The sequence below is a fragment of the Mus caroli genome, unplaced genomic scaffold (genome assembly GCF_978045245.1).
Source record: "Mus caroli unplaced genomic scaffold, Mus_caroli_1 scaffold_10, whole genome shotgun sequence".
NCBI lineage: Eukaryota > Metazoa > Chordata > Mammalia > Rodentia > Muridae > Mus > Mus caroli.
The window spans coordinates 47,256,977-47,272,019 of NW_028227265.1; the positions used below are offsets into that span (position 1 = coordinate 47,256,977).

The following is a 15,043-nucleotide window of genomic DNA, read 5'->3' on the forward strand; positions in this document are numbered from 1 at the left end:
TGGTGTTAGATGTTCTTGCTGTCTCTGCCTGGAGCGTGTTCCTCCTGTGAGTCTTTAAGCCTGTGTCAGCACTATTAGGAGACCAGATCTCTCCCTGCAAGACCAGTATACAGAGGGCTCCAGAACAGCCCCATCTCCTGGGTGCAGATGCAACACTGTAGTACTCTGTCCCAGAAGCTTTTCTGCTTCTGTCGCCTGTGCACTCCTGAGTGGACCTGCCTTAGAAAGTCACCTTAAAGAGTCATTCTTCATATTGATATTTAATGTATATATTTTAAAATATATATGTTACTTTTTAAGTTGTGTATATAATTTAAAGTAAAATACATTATATATAGTTTAAAATAAAATTATATATATATATATATATATATATATATATATATATATATATATATTTAAAAGTAAAAGCAGCGGCCTGCTGAGTCTCTGGACACCCGCAAAGACCCACACAGGATCCCTCATGAGATCCTAAGACCTCTGGTGAGTGGAAAACAGCGTCTGCTCTAATCCAATCACGCGGGACCTGAGACTGCATTAACTAGGGAAGCAGATAACCCGGCCTGATCAGAGGCACAAGTCCCTTCAGGTCCATTGCAGCACTGGGGTTCCTGCATATGTATCAAAAGATGGCCTAGTTGGCCATCACTGGAAAGAGAGGCCCATTGGACATGCAAAGTTTATATGCCCCAGGACAGGGGAATGCCAGGGCCAAAAAATGGGAATGGGTGGGTAGGGAAGTGGAGGGGGGAGGGTATGGGGACTTTTGGGATAGCATTGGAAATGTAATTGAGGAAAATACGTAATAAAAATATTTTTAAAAAGTAAAAGCAGCATATTTAATACATATGTTAACATTAAATATTATGATTTTATATTTAAATATAAGTATACATACATACATATATATGTATATATATATATATGATATAATTTTATACTTATGTCTAATTCAGAATAAAAATGTGGAACAAAACAAGGTAAATGGCCTTGACCTGATTTGGCACAGGAAGCCACAATTTGTCATCTGCTGCATCCACTGTAGGAGATCAGGTCCTTGACTGAGATGGTACATCTCAGGATCTAGATTAGTCTCTGTACAGAGGAGAATTAAAAAGTGAACTTACTGTGGTTACTAGATAACTTGCCATTGATGTTTGCTGCCATGTGGAGACAATGTAGGCAGGTTTGGGTGCTCTGCTGGTGGAGTGCTTCTGACTGCAAGTGCTCTCTAACATGTCCTGCCCTTCCTTACTCCATTTCCTCCTCTCTTCCTAAATGGCAATCATAGATCTAAAGATAGTCTCACCTCTTTCCTCTTCCCCAATTCACATCATGGCAACTAAAAACAGCTTCCAGCTTCCCTATTCCATTGTCTTCTTGAAGTTTGTCTTAGAGGAGGTCTCTTGCCTGCTTTACTTGATTGTAACTCACAAAATCTCATTTTAGCAATATCCCGAGCTACGGATCTCGCTGGCAAGAACAGTTAGGCACAGCAGAGGCCAGCACCATCTTATAATGGCGATTGCTCGCAGCACAGCTCTCCACATCTCCCCCTTTTTATTTTATTAAAATGAGGCTGGACTAGGTCTGTGTAAGCATGTCCATCTGCTGTGGCTCCTGTCTTAGGTTGTTCCTCCAATGTCACAGCCTTTCCCGTCATAGGGTAACCCTATCGCCACTGGGCCCTGTGTCTTAGGTTGATCTGTGCATGAGGAAAGTTGCCCGTCCCTGGATACCTCAGTGCTATGTGACAGTAACTACTAAATGACCTAGGGCAAACTCTACAAAAGAGGCCAGCCACCAATGTCAACTAATTCTTGAGCATAGATAGCCAGATTTTGGGGGAGGCCCCTTGCTCAATGGCAGCAAGTGCTTGAGCTATCACAACCTTGTCATTTGTTTGTTGGGTTCTGAGCTTGAAAACCAACCAGAGCATGAACACAAGTCCACAGCAGGTGGCAACACCAAATAAATCTACCCCCACCCATTCCTTAAAATAAGAAAATGCAGATGAAATCCAGGAGGAGAGGCCCTCTGTCAATGACAGGTTCACTCGTGTTGAGTTGATCTTTAAAACTGCTACCCTCAGAGCCTCAAGAGTCTCATTGAATCCCTCGGACCAATTTCCTGCAAGATACAAGGAAAACTGTATAGACAGATTAGCTGCATGAGTAAAATTTTCATATTGGACACTGGTAATACACAGAACGCCCAATTTTCTTTCACAACCCAACTGGGCCATCTGGTATAGAATGCCTATCTGTTCCTCTGCCAGGTCAAGGCACTGATTCAAAATCATCAGCCCTCCCTTTAACTTGGTACTAGCAGAAGTTTGGACAGTGATGGCATCAGACAGATCTGCTGAAAGCTGATTTAATTTTGTGCCTGATTGAACCGTACTAGCCATAGTGTACCCTGCAGCTGTATCAGCAGCTGCACTGGCTGAAATTGCTATGATTATGGCAGCAGTAATGTCAAAATCTCTTTTTTGTCGAAACAGGGATAAGGTGGAGGGTGTTTCCACCGGAACAGGGATCCAACGTGGGATCCGTGTCACCATGGCACGGGTGTCCTTTGTTACATCCCAACATTGAGAAATCCAACAAGAATCATTGGAACAGACTTCAAATGAATCCTTTGAAAGAATAAACAAGAAAGAGGGTTAAACACAGACTGGGGTAGGTGGATAATTAATCTGCTTTACCAAAGTTTTATTGAGCCCAGTGATCTCTACACTGGTATTAGTATATCCATAAGAGTCCAGGGAGGCAGCATGTATTCCCCAATATTGAGCAAATCTTGAGATGCCAGTAAAAGAAGCCTTTCCAACTCCTCCCTGGATAAAGATCAAAGGATTGAGTTCTGTACAACTGCCATTGACTCCACAAAGCACCCACTTGTGAAAGGGATGCATTCTAAAGTCCTGTATGAAAAGTCCCTTTTTCATAACAAATTCCTTCTCTGGGTCAGCCATCATGTTGGGAGAAAAGGAAAAGGTTTTACTCTGATCTGTCCAACGAGTGATGGAGGATTGACAATCAGACCAAGGCAGGATCAACCCGTGGAAAGGCCTTTATTCTTCAGTGCACCTTGTTTCCTCTCAGCTCTTACTCTCTCTCCCCGCTCTGTCTCTGATAGACTGTCTTGAATTTTGTCCAAAACTTTCTGCCCCACTTCAACCATTTGCTGACAATCCTTGTCTGTTAAGCACGATCTCACCAATTTCTACAACAGCATGGTCCCTGCTTTAAGTTTGCCGTTCTGCTGTTCCCTAACTAGATCTCCTTTCAGTTTGTCCCATGAGGCAACAGTTAATGACCCTGAGCAAGCATACCATGGTGTCACATGGTCTATCTCCCTGACAAATCCCTCTATAGTCTTAGTGGTGATTTTCAGGCCACACTGCTTCAAGACCGACGGTAAGGCTGTTACTACAGAGTGGGAGATTCCCATACTGGTCGCTGTCCAGACCTGACCGAGATTGAGAACCAGTCAGCAATACTGGTCGCTGTCTAGGCCTGACCACCACTGAGAACCAGTCAGCAGTTCCAGAGGTGGAAGCAAAACGAAACCGAAAGGGAAGGAATAATCACCGTGAAAACAATCAAAAGGGCGTCTAACTCTGGAGAAATTTCAAGACTGTACATAGCTTACAGAGCTGTAGTGTCCTGCAGTTCTGGTTCCGCCCCACAAACGAGGGATCTCCCTTGCGCCCGTGTGATGGTATAAAGTTCCCGGGTCTTTGGTGCCATTTATCCCGAGCTACGGTTCTCGCCGGCAAGAACACACTTGGGACAACCGGAATCTTCTGCAGCAAAAAAGCTTTATTGCTTCTTCAAGAGGGAAGACCCAGACCCCGGAAAATGGGGTCACTTATAGAGCCCTCAGCCATGGTGTTTCAGCACCTGATGTGGCATGTCAGCTCCTGATTCGTTGCTCCCCCATCACCCCACTACTATGTCCCGAGATGGGCAGTGACTAAGCGTGAGTTCACTCTTACACTTGCACACAAAGCTTGTTTACTAGTTAGGCACAGTGGAGGCCAGCACCATCTTATAATGGCGATTGCTCACGGCTCGCGATTGCTCGCGGCATGGCTCTCCACATAGAAAGAATATTGTGAGTTAGCCAACAGGAAGAGTATTACTCAGAGGGACAAGAAGCCTTGGGTGCAACAGCCTGGGTAGTTCTCATCTAGTATGGTAGGTCTCATCTAGTATGTTAGCAATTTCCATGTAGTTCCTGTTTTCCAGACTTGCTTATGTAAAGAAACCTCCTTTAAAATAGCCATAGAGACGGGTTCAGAGAACTTTCTAGAACATGTGCAAGCTGAGAATTGTTCTCACTCCAGGACATCTCAGCTACACAGGGATGGAAGCTCCTGTGTCTGACCCATACCAGGCCTTATCATAGTAGCTCAAAGTGTTGTTTGTTCTTTAAAAATATCCTTCTCAACAAACTAGTAAATGTGTCCCCATTGCATCTTGAATAATGCTGTAGCAAATTAATAATGCTGACAAAGGATGCTGGGCTCTAACTGCAGGCAGTCCAGCAGGAATTCCAGAGGGCAGAAGTGTCTCAGGTGTCAGAAGTGGGGTACACTTGTGGAACAAAGCCACCAACACACCATGTCTGACACTGTCTCAAAGAGGCAACCTTAGAAGTATAATGGACTATCAAATACTTAACTGATTTATCCTGTGGAATTGCTTGGTTTCAGTGATGGGAAGAAATACCTGTATGTTGGGACTGAGAAAATGATCTTTGCTGTAACCACACAGTAACAGAAGCTGAACTGGAGTATGAAAATATTAAAATTGACTGTTATCACTAAAGTATATAAATATTTGTAAGTTGAAAGAAAATTTTATTCATTTTGACAATTAAATGCACACCAACGATTTATTGTGATCATATGCATTCCCCAATACATTCTCTAATGCCTTTCTTACTCACACAAAGGCCTTTTTCTTTTTAACCAGCCATGTTTCTGCTTTCATGTTTTTCTTGTGCACATAGCCACAGACACTATGTGTCCATGACAGCGGCAGCCAGATCATGTCCAGAAGACACCACTCTTCTCAGCATTCCTTCCTTGCATCTGGCTTTTACAGCCTTTCCATCATTTCTTGGTTACCATCCTGGGCCTTGGTGGGTAGATGTAGATGTTCCATTTAGGGATGAGCATTCAATAGCCACTGCTGGCTTCTCTCACAAGGCTGTCCAGGAGAAGACTCTCAATTATCCTTAACTTGTCAGCACCTTGAAGCATCTTTTAAAGGTGTCTATCAATCAATTATAAAAGTAGGTTAAACAAAATCCAGACTTTTTAAATGTTGATTTTATTTTAACAAAATTATATCAGAAAATTCCTAATTTTATAGGTCCATGGAATTACTTAAGACTAATTCTTGACTTCCTAGATATTGCAAGAACAAAGAGTGATAGCTTTGATTTACAAGAGTTTTATAGTATGAGACAGAATTAATTATACTAGCTTTAGGAAATAGTTTGACACCAGCACTTTGTCATGATTTGGCATATGGAAAGTGAAATTGTTAAATTTTTTAAATATTGACCAAAGCAAATACATCTTAGATAATATTCAAATAAAGAAAATATGAGTTCTGTTATTCTGTCCATTCTAACCAAGGAATTTCTTAAACTAGCCATGAATAATGAGTCCATCTTGTTCCCTTGATCACATAGATATTAGAGATTAAATATATTTTGTTGGCATGATTTTATTAATTATAAGGTTAGCCAGGATAGGATGGTTTGCAAGAGATATTTATAGAGATCAAAATTTCCCCAAATACAGCCCAGAAGTTTTTAAAGACAATATTTTATTTCAGATAAATTAACAAAATTTATAGTACATAGTTTTGTATCTATAGATGCTCAGTTTAGGTCACAGAAAGTAATTTTAGGTATACTTTGTTATTCCTCATAGTTTTATTGATTGATTCCATGATTTATTTTCATTTCTGTATCTTGGAATGGCAGGTATAAGCGTCTATACTTTTTTCAATCATTATTGTCTATCTGAGTTTTCTTGTGTTCCAGTAGAAGGAACATAGAAGACAGACCTTTTAAGTCCTAGCCGTGGAACTCACACATATTTTCAGGCATAACTACGGATGTATGGTCAGGGCTTGGTGCTGGTTTGAGGAGAAAAGTAGAAACCCCACATCAGTAAAGGGACTTTGGAAAGGCACACAAAATAAGTAAGATTTTTGTGACTGTCTTAGCCTACATACATGTGGGGCAGGTTTTAATTTACCATGTAGTAAAGGCTAAATTCATTTTTATTTGTGATGGTCAACCATTGTATTCCTCCTATTTCATAACCACAAGTAGTAGATAATAATAAGAAAAGCAGGCCAGCAAGTTTCAGTTCAGTCTGGTTGTAGTTGCTGCCGGGATGAGTTTTTGATTAGCTACTGTCTGATGTGTCATGAGGGAAGGATTTACACCTGTGAGAAAGTCCAGCAGTTTGAGCATTTCAAAGTCCTGATCATTACACCATTTTCAGTGTTAGTAGGCATTAAGTAAACTTTGTTGCTGTCACTTTCCTGCCCCTATAACAAGGTCAATGATTAGTTTACTTGTGCTTGAAACCCTCTCAATAAGTGTTTTCTCGCCCTGAAAGTCTTAGGTCCACTCCCATTGCTTCTTTCAGAAAGCCTTCCCCAGCGAAACCTCTTCCTTTATATGCTAGCACATTACCTTCCTCTAATATAACCCACTATCTGCAGTTGCTAGGCTCATCTCTCTTCTGTAGAGCGCTAGCTCAGAGAAGACAAATATGACCTTGTCTTTGTTCATGACTGTATCATTTCCTCCCACTGTCGTTAGAGCATTGCAGTGGGCAATTGATGCTTAATTTTTTCTGGAATAAATTGTAGTGAAGTTACCCTCCTTCTTTTACATATTCACATGTAAGTACATGACACTGTAGAATCCCTCTTTCTGATCAGTACTGATGAACTTAGACATTGAAAACAAGAAGCATGCAATGATTGTGTGTGTGTGTGTGTGTGTGTGTGTGTGTGTGCACATGCAATTTATGAAGTGTTCTGCCTCTAGGGAAAGCTGGGGTAGCAGCAATAGGCTTCTCCAGGGAAGAGCACAATAATGGTTATCCAATACCAGATGGTTAGTAATGAAGACATACATACAAGTAACATTATACAGACTGAGTAGGTTATTTTTTGTAATATATATATATATATATATATATATATATATATATATGTGTGTGTGTGTGTGTGTGTGTGTGTGTGTTTGTGTGTTTGTGTCTCTGTCTCTGTCTCTGTCTCTCTCTCTCTCTGTAATCCTGCAATGACATATAATGAAAAAAGGTCATGACTTTGAGAGAGAGCAGGAGGAGTGTATAGAAGGGCTGAGGGAGGATGGGAAAGGATAAATGACATAACTTCAAAAATGAAAGAAAAACACGTTAAAAATAACTATTACCCAAAGACCTGCTCTAGATTGATTGCATATGTAGTCTCATTACTTCCTATTAAAATCATTTAAGGCAACTATATAATATAATATATATTATACATATTTATGTATAAAATATATAAACATAATATTTAGTTTATATCTATTTTCCACAATGCCTGCGGTGAAACACATTGCTCTATAAATTACCTTTCTATTGCTGTGTAAGAAATCATGAACAAAGAGGCTTAAAACAACATCTTCAATAGAGTCACAGTTTACATGGGTGTCAAGTTCAATTGGATATTTTTTCCAGAGTCTCATTAGGTAGAAAGCAAGGCATTTACCGGGGAAGCTCTTATCTGGAGATGCTGGAAGGAATCCATTGCCTGGCTCATTACAGTTTGTTGTCAGAATTCAGTCTTTGTAGGTTAGGAATGAGGCTGATATTTCTTCACTGGCTATCAGCAAAAGCTGCTTATCATGCTGGAAATATGGATGCTGTGTTTCATAGCTCTCATCCTTCTCAAACTGTTGGTGATTTATATAGTATATGTAATTTTAAGTCTAATTTTCCTCATAATTTCTGTCTGTTGTTCCCCCTTTTTGACTCTCTCTCTCTCTCTCTCTCTCTCTCTCTCCCTCCCTCCCCTCCCCTCCCCTCCCCCTCTTTTGCTCTTCTTTAGGACTAATGTCATATTTGATGTTTGTGCTCAGCAACATCTCTGGTAAGCCATTCAGTATGATACAACATAGTCATAAGTGACCCACCACAGCACAGAGACGATATCTCAACACGCGTCCTCCTCCTGTCATACTCCCACTTGAAGGGAGAAGCATAAATCTATGAATCACAAGGAATTGGCAGAATTAATGTCAGCAAGCCTGCAGCTGACTGAACTCCGGGGCTTTGTCCTTACACCGCATTCATTGCAGGGCTTGATTTCTATGGAAGGGCCTTATGGAAAGCAGCCATATCGTTGTACAGCCAGTCTGTGTGGGTCTCAAATACTGCTATAAAAAGTACCACCTCAGAGGGCTCAAACACAAGTTCTCACCCCCTCGTCCCATAAAACAGCAGGTCCAGATGGTCAAGCAGTGCATAAATGATGCTTCGTTATGCTCTACATAATTTTTGATTTGTGCTTGTGTTTGTTAGAGTAATCTGCCCTATTTTATCACCTGCCTTGATGCTGCCTTCTCCCCTCTGTCTCATAAACCCACTGAAGAAATTTGGTTAACTAGCATCATGTCCAAATACCCATGGAAATTACAGTTTTTCTACTTACTTGCCTTTTTCCCAGTTAATTGTGTTAAATGTCTTTGAGTCTCCAGGGGAACTGCAAAAGATGCAAAATCAACTGAGAAAAAGCCAAGATGCCATCATGGCTCATGCTTGTAATCCAAGGACTTGGGCACCTGAGTCAGGAGGGTTGCCCTTAGTTTAAGCTTCTTAGTGAGTTACAGGCTAGCGTGGCTACAGAATGAGACCCTGTCTTAAAACACACACACACACACACACACACACACACACACATACACACACACACAAGAGAAAACAAAGGTATAGAAGAAAAAAGGGAAATTATACCCAGGATAATAAAATACCCACAGATAATTAGAGATCACAAACATTTACATGAACAGATTTAATGTCCCACAAAGGAGAAGCCTGATACAAGCCTTGTTCCACTGATTTTAAATAGGATAAATGATGTGCATCTCTTGGGCAGTAGAATAGATAGAACCATTTGATAGAACCATTGCCTTCTTAGCTGACAGCTTTTTTGTCTCTATGCTGAATACCCAGGGAGTCACCTTTTCTCCTGGCATTCACCAGGCCAGAGAGTCCATTGACAGACTGTAATCACTTTCTGTGTGTTTTGAATGATGTGGATTATGGGCTAAACAGCTTTAAAGCTCGATTACTTGATAACTCACTAGGGGCAAGCCAATAGACATCACTGGGCTGCAGCATTCATGCTTATAAATATACATTGTTCCCAAATTCCATCTATGATACAAGTATCATTTATGATGTGTTTGAGTTGGGTTTGACTAATAAGAATTCACTTCCTGCATCTTGTAAAAAGAGGAAATAGTAATTCCAGGGGTGTGTACTTTCGTCCATGTTCAAGCAAAGCCTGGTGGAAAGTCTGGAGGACCGGCTGTGGGGAAGCTTTAGGGATATTTTTTTTCCTTTGGAAATAAAAAGGCTTTTGTATTCTCAAAGACATCTTTCTTTATTCTTTGGGTCAGAAATATATTTATCTCAAATGCTATTAAAAAAAAAAACAAAAACAAAAAAACTTTATACTTGGTAGCATTTTAAATGAGGCACAGATTATTAAAGCAACACATGGATGTGAAACATGATAATGCAGAGTAGTTGGTTGGCGTGGACAAACACTCTCTTTTAAAACATTGGGTTTGCCTTTTCCTCTGTTGTAGATTATGAGAACCGTTCGTGTTGTCATTTTGATGGGTTATGCCTGAAATGGATGGCTCAGTTTTGACAAGTCAGAGCCTTCACATAACATTTTAAAGCGTTAAAGGAAATTAAATGAACAGTAAAATTATAAATTGGGCCTAAGCTATAACTTCTCTCCCCGGAAGAGAGGATATTAAGAATAACATGCACGTAGGGAAAGATTTTTTTTTCCTGGCAATAAAATTAGGACAATAACAACCAACAGAGAGTGAATCTATTTGCGTTGCCATTTGGCGTTCCAAAAAAATTCAAAAGAAGCCTCCACCAGGCAGGCACGTATACTGCTATATATTTGCAGTGTTGCCACGGTGCAAGGGAAACAGCTGTTTATGTTTTCATTTTGATTTTATTTTCTGTTTCCATTGCTGTTCTGTCAGTGTGTGGCTTCATAAAGCTGTAGGGTTCTGTTAGGGGGGACCATGGAGGCCATGTGCTTTGGAAGCTGATGTGTTGGTTTTCCAGCTTGATAGCAGTTCCTTATTGTAGCTGGAGAGAGGAGCATGACTCTGTGTGTGAGAGACAGGGAGTGACAGGCCACCAGTCCCATGCCCAGAAGTGTGCCCTCCCTGTCTCTGAGCTTGCTTTTATGGGGTAAATATTATGTCACCGCTTTCATTTCTTTTGTTCAAACTATCTGAGACTTGTAAGATGGCTGCTTTTGTCAGACACTTGTTGGAAAGCACTCTTGTAAAGCTGCCTCCTGGAGATGGCTTTATGCCTTGGCTATAAAGTAAGCTTTCATAAGATTTGGTCGGAAAGCTCCCCATGCTATTTTTACTGAGGGTGTGTTTGACTTGGGTATTTGGACATAGCCTTCATCTTAGCACCCACTGTTCTCTCTCTGAATTGTTCCCCCACCAGCCTCTTGTAGGAAAGAACAACACAGTCTATGTATCTCTTCTCCCTGTACGTGGAAACCAACCAAGCCTTTTTGGGTGTCTTACTTGGACATTTGAAATGACAACAGCCACGTATCATTTAACAGGTCCCCTTGGACTCCAGACCTAGCTGCTGAGATGTGCTTCCTATGAGACAGTCCCCAATATCTATCAGGTGGTTTGGGGATTATTTCACTATGGCAAATATATTTTCATTTCAATTCTGCCATGTTACAAATTCTTGTTCCAATATTTTCTTTCTTTAAAAAAAAATCCACAACCATTCCGTTAAGCACGTGGGTCCAGATGCTCGGACCCAGGCTTGCTTGCACTGTCACTTCCTGTCTCTCACACACAAAGGCATGCTCCACCCTCACTCCCAGATCCATCTCACAGACCCTCTCTTGACCTCGCATGGCCACAGCTTTGCTCTCTTACATGCTGGTACTGGTGATATCTGGACAAGCCACTGCACATCTGATGTCCTACAGTTCAGCAGCATAGTGGTTATGTTATATACTAATTGAATGATGTATGACCAAGTGTCTATATCCCTTACAACATAGTTCCCTTCCTTCCTCCCCACCTCCCTCCTTCCCTTTCTTTTACCTTCCTTCCCTCTCTTCTTACCTTCCATCCTTTCTTCCTCTCTCCTTTTTTCTTCCTTCCTCTCCCTCTCCCTTCCTCTTTCCCTCACTTCTTCCTTCCCTCCCTACCTCCTTCCCTTCTTTTACCTTCCTTCCCTTCTTTTCTCCTTCCCTCCTTTCCTACCTTCCTTCCTCTCTTACTCTCTGCTCTCCCTCCTTCCCTTCCTTCTTCCTTCCTTCCCCTTCTCTCTTCTTACCTTCCTTTCTTACTCTCTCCTACTCCCTCCCTCCTTACTTTTCTTCCCTCAAACAGTTTTGTATTGATGCTTTAAATTCTTCTATAAAATGAGTCATGAAACATTTTATTCCTTTCAGATTTTCTTGGCAGTTGGCCTGTTTGATTAACTTCTACAAAAAGGAGCAGAAACTTTTTTTTTTTTTTTTGGTTTTTCGAGACAGGGTTTCTCTTTATAGCTCTGGCTGTCCTGGAGCTCACTTTGTAGACCAGGCTGGCCTCGAACTCAGAAATCCGCCTGCCTCTGCCTCCCGAGTGCTGGGATTAAAGGCGTGTGCCACCATGCCCGGCTCAGAAACGTTTTTAAAGGATAGCATAAGTCTTAGTAATCTTGCATTTGGTCTGGGAACAGATTGCTTGGTGTCTTAGTTATGGTTTTTATTTCTGGGATGTAACATCATGAACAAAAGAAACTCTTAGATGAAAGGGTTTCTTTGGTTCACATATCCCGAATCACAGTCCACAGAGGGAAACCAAGGCAGGAGCTCAAAGCCAGGCAGGAACCTGAAGGTGGGAACTGATATAGAGGCCATGGAAGAGGTCTGCTAATGGCTTGCTCATCCTGTGTTCTCATTGAACACAGGTTCACCAGTCTATGGGTGGCACCACTCACACTGGGCTGGGGCCTCCTCCATCAATCACAAATTAAGAAAATACTCCACAGGTTTGCTTACATTCTGATCTTATGGAGGTATTTGCTTAGCTGAGGTTCCCTCCTCTCGGATAATCCTAGCTTATGTCAAGGTGACATAAAACCATCCAAGACACTTGGATGTTCAAAAGGAAACCTAACAACAGAGGCATTTCTCTTTAAAAATAAGAAAATAAGTCAAGAGTAATTAGTGACCCCAAGAAGCTATTTCCTTGTATATCCATGCCACGAGCAGTGCTGACGCTCAAACGCTATCTATGGCCAGGAAACACATTTTCATTTCTCCTCTTGTCATTTGCTTGATAAGATTTCAGTCGGGCACAGTCCTGAGTGACTGAAGGGCTAAGCTGAGGCAACCAGATTCGTACCACGTCTTTCACCCCTTTATAAGTTTTATGTTGTCTCTCTCTAATGGAAGCTACGAAATCACTTCTCCCAAGACAAGACAAGCACTTGAGTGGTTCATAACTGTTCCAGAAGACCCTTTGCTGTTCATGTGTGCAGTGTTTCCATGCACGCTCCAGCCAAGTCATTTGGAGCTTGGCTGAGGGCTCTTAGTGGAAGGAGATTTCTCTATAGGCAGAGAACCCTTCTCCAACATCGATCGGTTGTGTGGCTGCCGAGGGCAAGTGTCATTGATGTCTGCTGGCAGTGTACTGTCCACAAACTTCAATTTAATATAGAAATTTATTGAACTAAAATCAAATGAGATATGAGTCTTGCAGACATTTTTTGTTTCCTAATTCTAAACAGTCAGCATTGGAACAATAAAACTGCTCTTCTGTATGGAAGAGGTTATTAATGTGGGACTTTGCTCTTGGTTGTACTCTCCCTTTCAAAAACACTTTGCTAATCTGTAGTTGTCTGAATATTTGTTCAGATGCCAACAAAAGTAAAACTGATTATTTATTACCACCACATATAAGTTACTAATAAACCAATACTCAGACTTGCTGTTTGCTTATGTACTTCTAATATTCTGGTATGTGTCTTGGGGGGTGAGGAAGCTGGAGAGATGGCTCAGAAGCTATGAGTGCTTGCTGCTCTTGCAGAGTACCCACATTGGGTTCCCTACACCCAGGTCAGTGACTCATAACCATCCTTAACTTAAATTTTGCGGGATCTGAGGCCATCTTCTGGTCTCTTCAGGTACTGCATTCATGTATGCTTGTACATAATTTAAAGTAAAATTTTTCAATTATACTATGATTTTTAAAAGAAAATGTAAAATCTGGGAAATATTTAACAAGGGTAATTTTTCTAGTTTTGTTAGACAATATTTATTTATTTGTGTGCCCATGGGATATGTATCCCAGGAGCTTATGGAGCTTATGGAGCTGTGGAGTAGGTATGGCCTTGTTGGAAGAAGTGTGTCACTGTGGGCCAGAGAACAATTTAGAGTCAGTTTTCTCATTACACAATCTAAGCCCCAGGATTTATTTATTTGTTTGTTTGTTTGTTTGTTTGTTTTAATGCATATGAGTGCTCTATCTACATGTACACCTGTGTGCCAAAAGAGGGAATCAGATTCCATTACAGATGGTTGTGAGTCACCATGTGGTTGCTGGAAATTGAACTCAGGACCCCTAGAAGAACAACCAGTGCTCTTAACTGCTGAGCCGTCTCTCCAGCCTTGTTAGAAAGTATAACTGTGGAAAATATTGGTAATTGAGTTCTCCACATAATTTCTTTTTATCAAGAATTATCTTTTCCCCATCAAACATTTGATCAAAGCCATTTAATCACATATTTCTAGCTAGAATATATTTCTCAGAAGTATCTTTTTTGGAATCAGGACTCATTGACACGTTGTGCAGCTTCATAGAGAGGCTCTATAAGGTTCTGGGTCTGACTCCTCTCTTCTGCACAGTGGTCCATTCAGAGTGCAAAGTCAATACTGGGAAGTTCTGAGAAGTTAGGGGTGTGGACAATGTGGTGTAATTACTGTTGTTGGTGTGGAGTACAGATTCTCTCTGTTCTTGGTTGTTTATCCCTGTAGGAAGCTGGAAAGAGTTACTCAAGTACTTGAAGAACTTCTGGCTCACTTCCCGCCTGCTATGGGATGTTGGCCCTTTCAACACCATGGTTCAATAATCATAGATCAAATAGATTTGGCAGAAAAATCTGACTGTCTTAGTTAGGGTCTTACTGCTGTAAAAGACATGATAACCAAGGCAACCCTTCTAAGGACAACATTTAGCTGGGCCTGGCTCACAGGTTCAGAGGTTCAGACCAGTATCATCAAGGTGGGAGCATGGCAGCATCCAGGCAGGCATGGTGCAGCAGGAGCTGAGAGTTCTACATCTTCATCTGAAGGCAAACAGGAGAAGACTAACTTCCAGGCATCTAGGATGAAGATCTTAAAGCCCATGCCCACAGTGACACACTTCTTCCAACAAGGCCACAGCCCCTAATAGTGCCACTCCCTGGGCCAAGCATACTCAAACCAGCACACTGGCCATGCACAGATTTTTTTTTTCTTTGTCATTATTTCTTGACCATTAGTGTATTCATTTCTATAGCATTTATACTGAATTTGGTACTATGGGTAATTTAAAGATGTTTTAAAATATGAGCAAGTACTCTCCCATGATATACAAGAAACTCGAGTATCACTATCAGTAGGGCTTGGTATCAAGAATTTGCTATCAGTCTGCAGGAACAGAAACATGTAGGAACCCAATC

General features: G+C 41.1%; 1 protein-coding gene across 10 annotated transcripts in view; it reads left to right on the top strand.

Annotated features, from left to right (window-relative positions):
- Positions 1-15,043, top strand: part of Il15 (interleukin 15) — a 78,081-nt gene that overhangs the window by 44,891 nt on the left and 18,147 nt on the right. The window contains exon 2 of one of the 10 annotated variants that reach the window (XM_029480482.1): positions 8,142-8,183. The exons of the other annotated variants lie outside the window; for them this stretch is intronic. The gene's annotated coding sequence lies outside the window, so the exon portion shown is untranslated. The remainder of the gene's footprint in view (positions 1-8,141; positions 8,184-15,043) is intronic. 10 annotated transcript variants of the gene reach the window in all.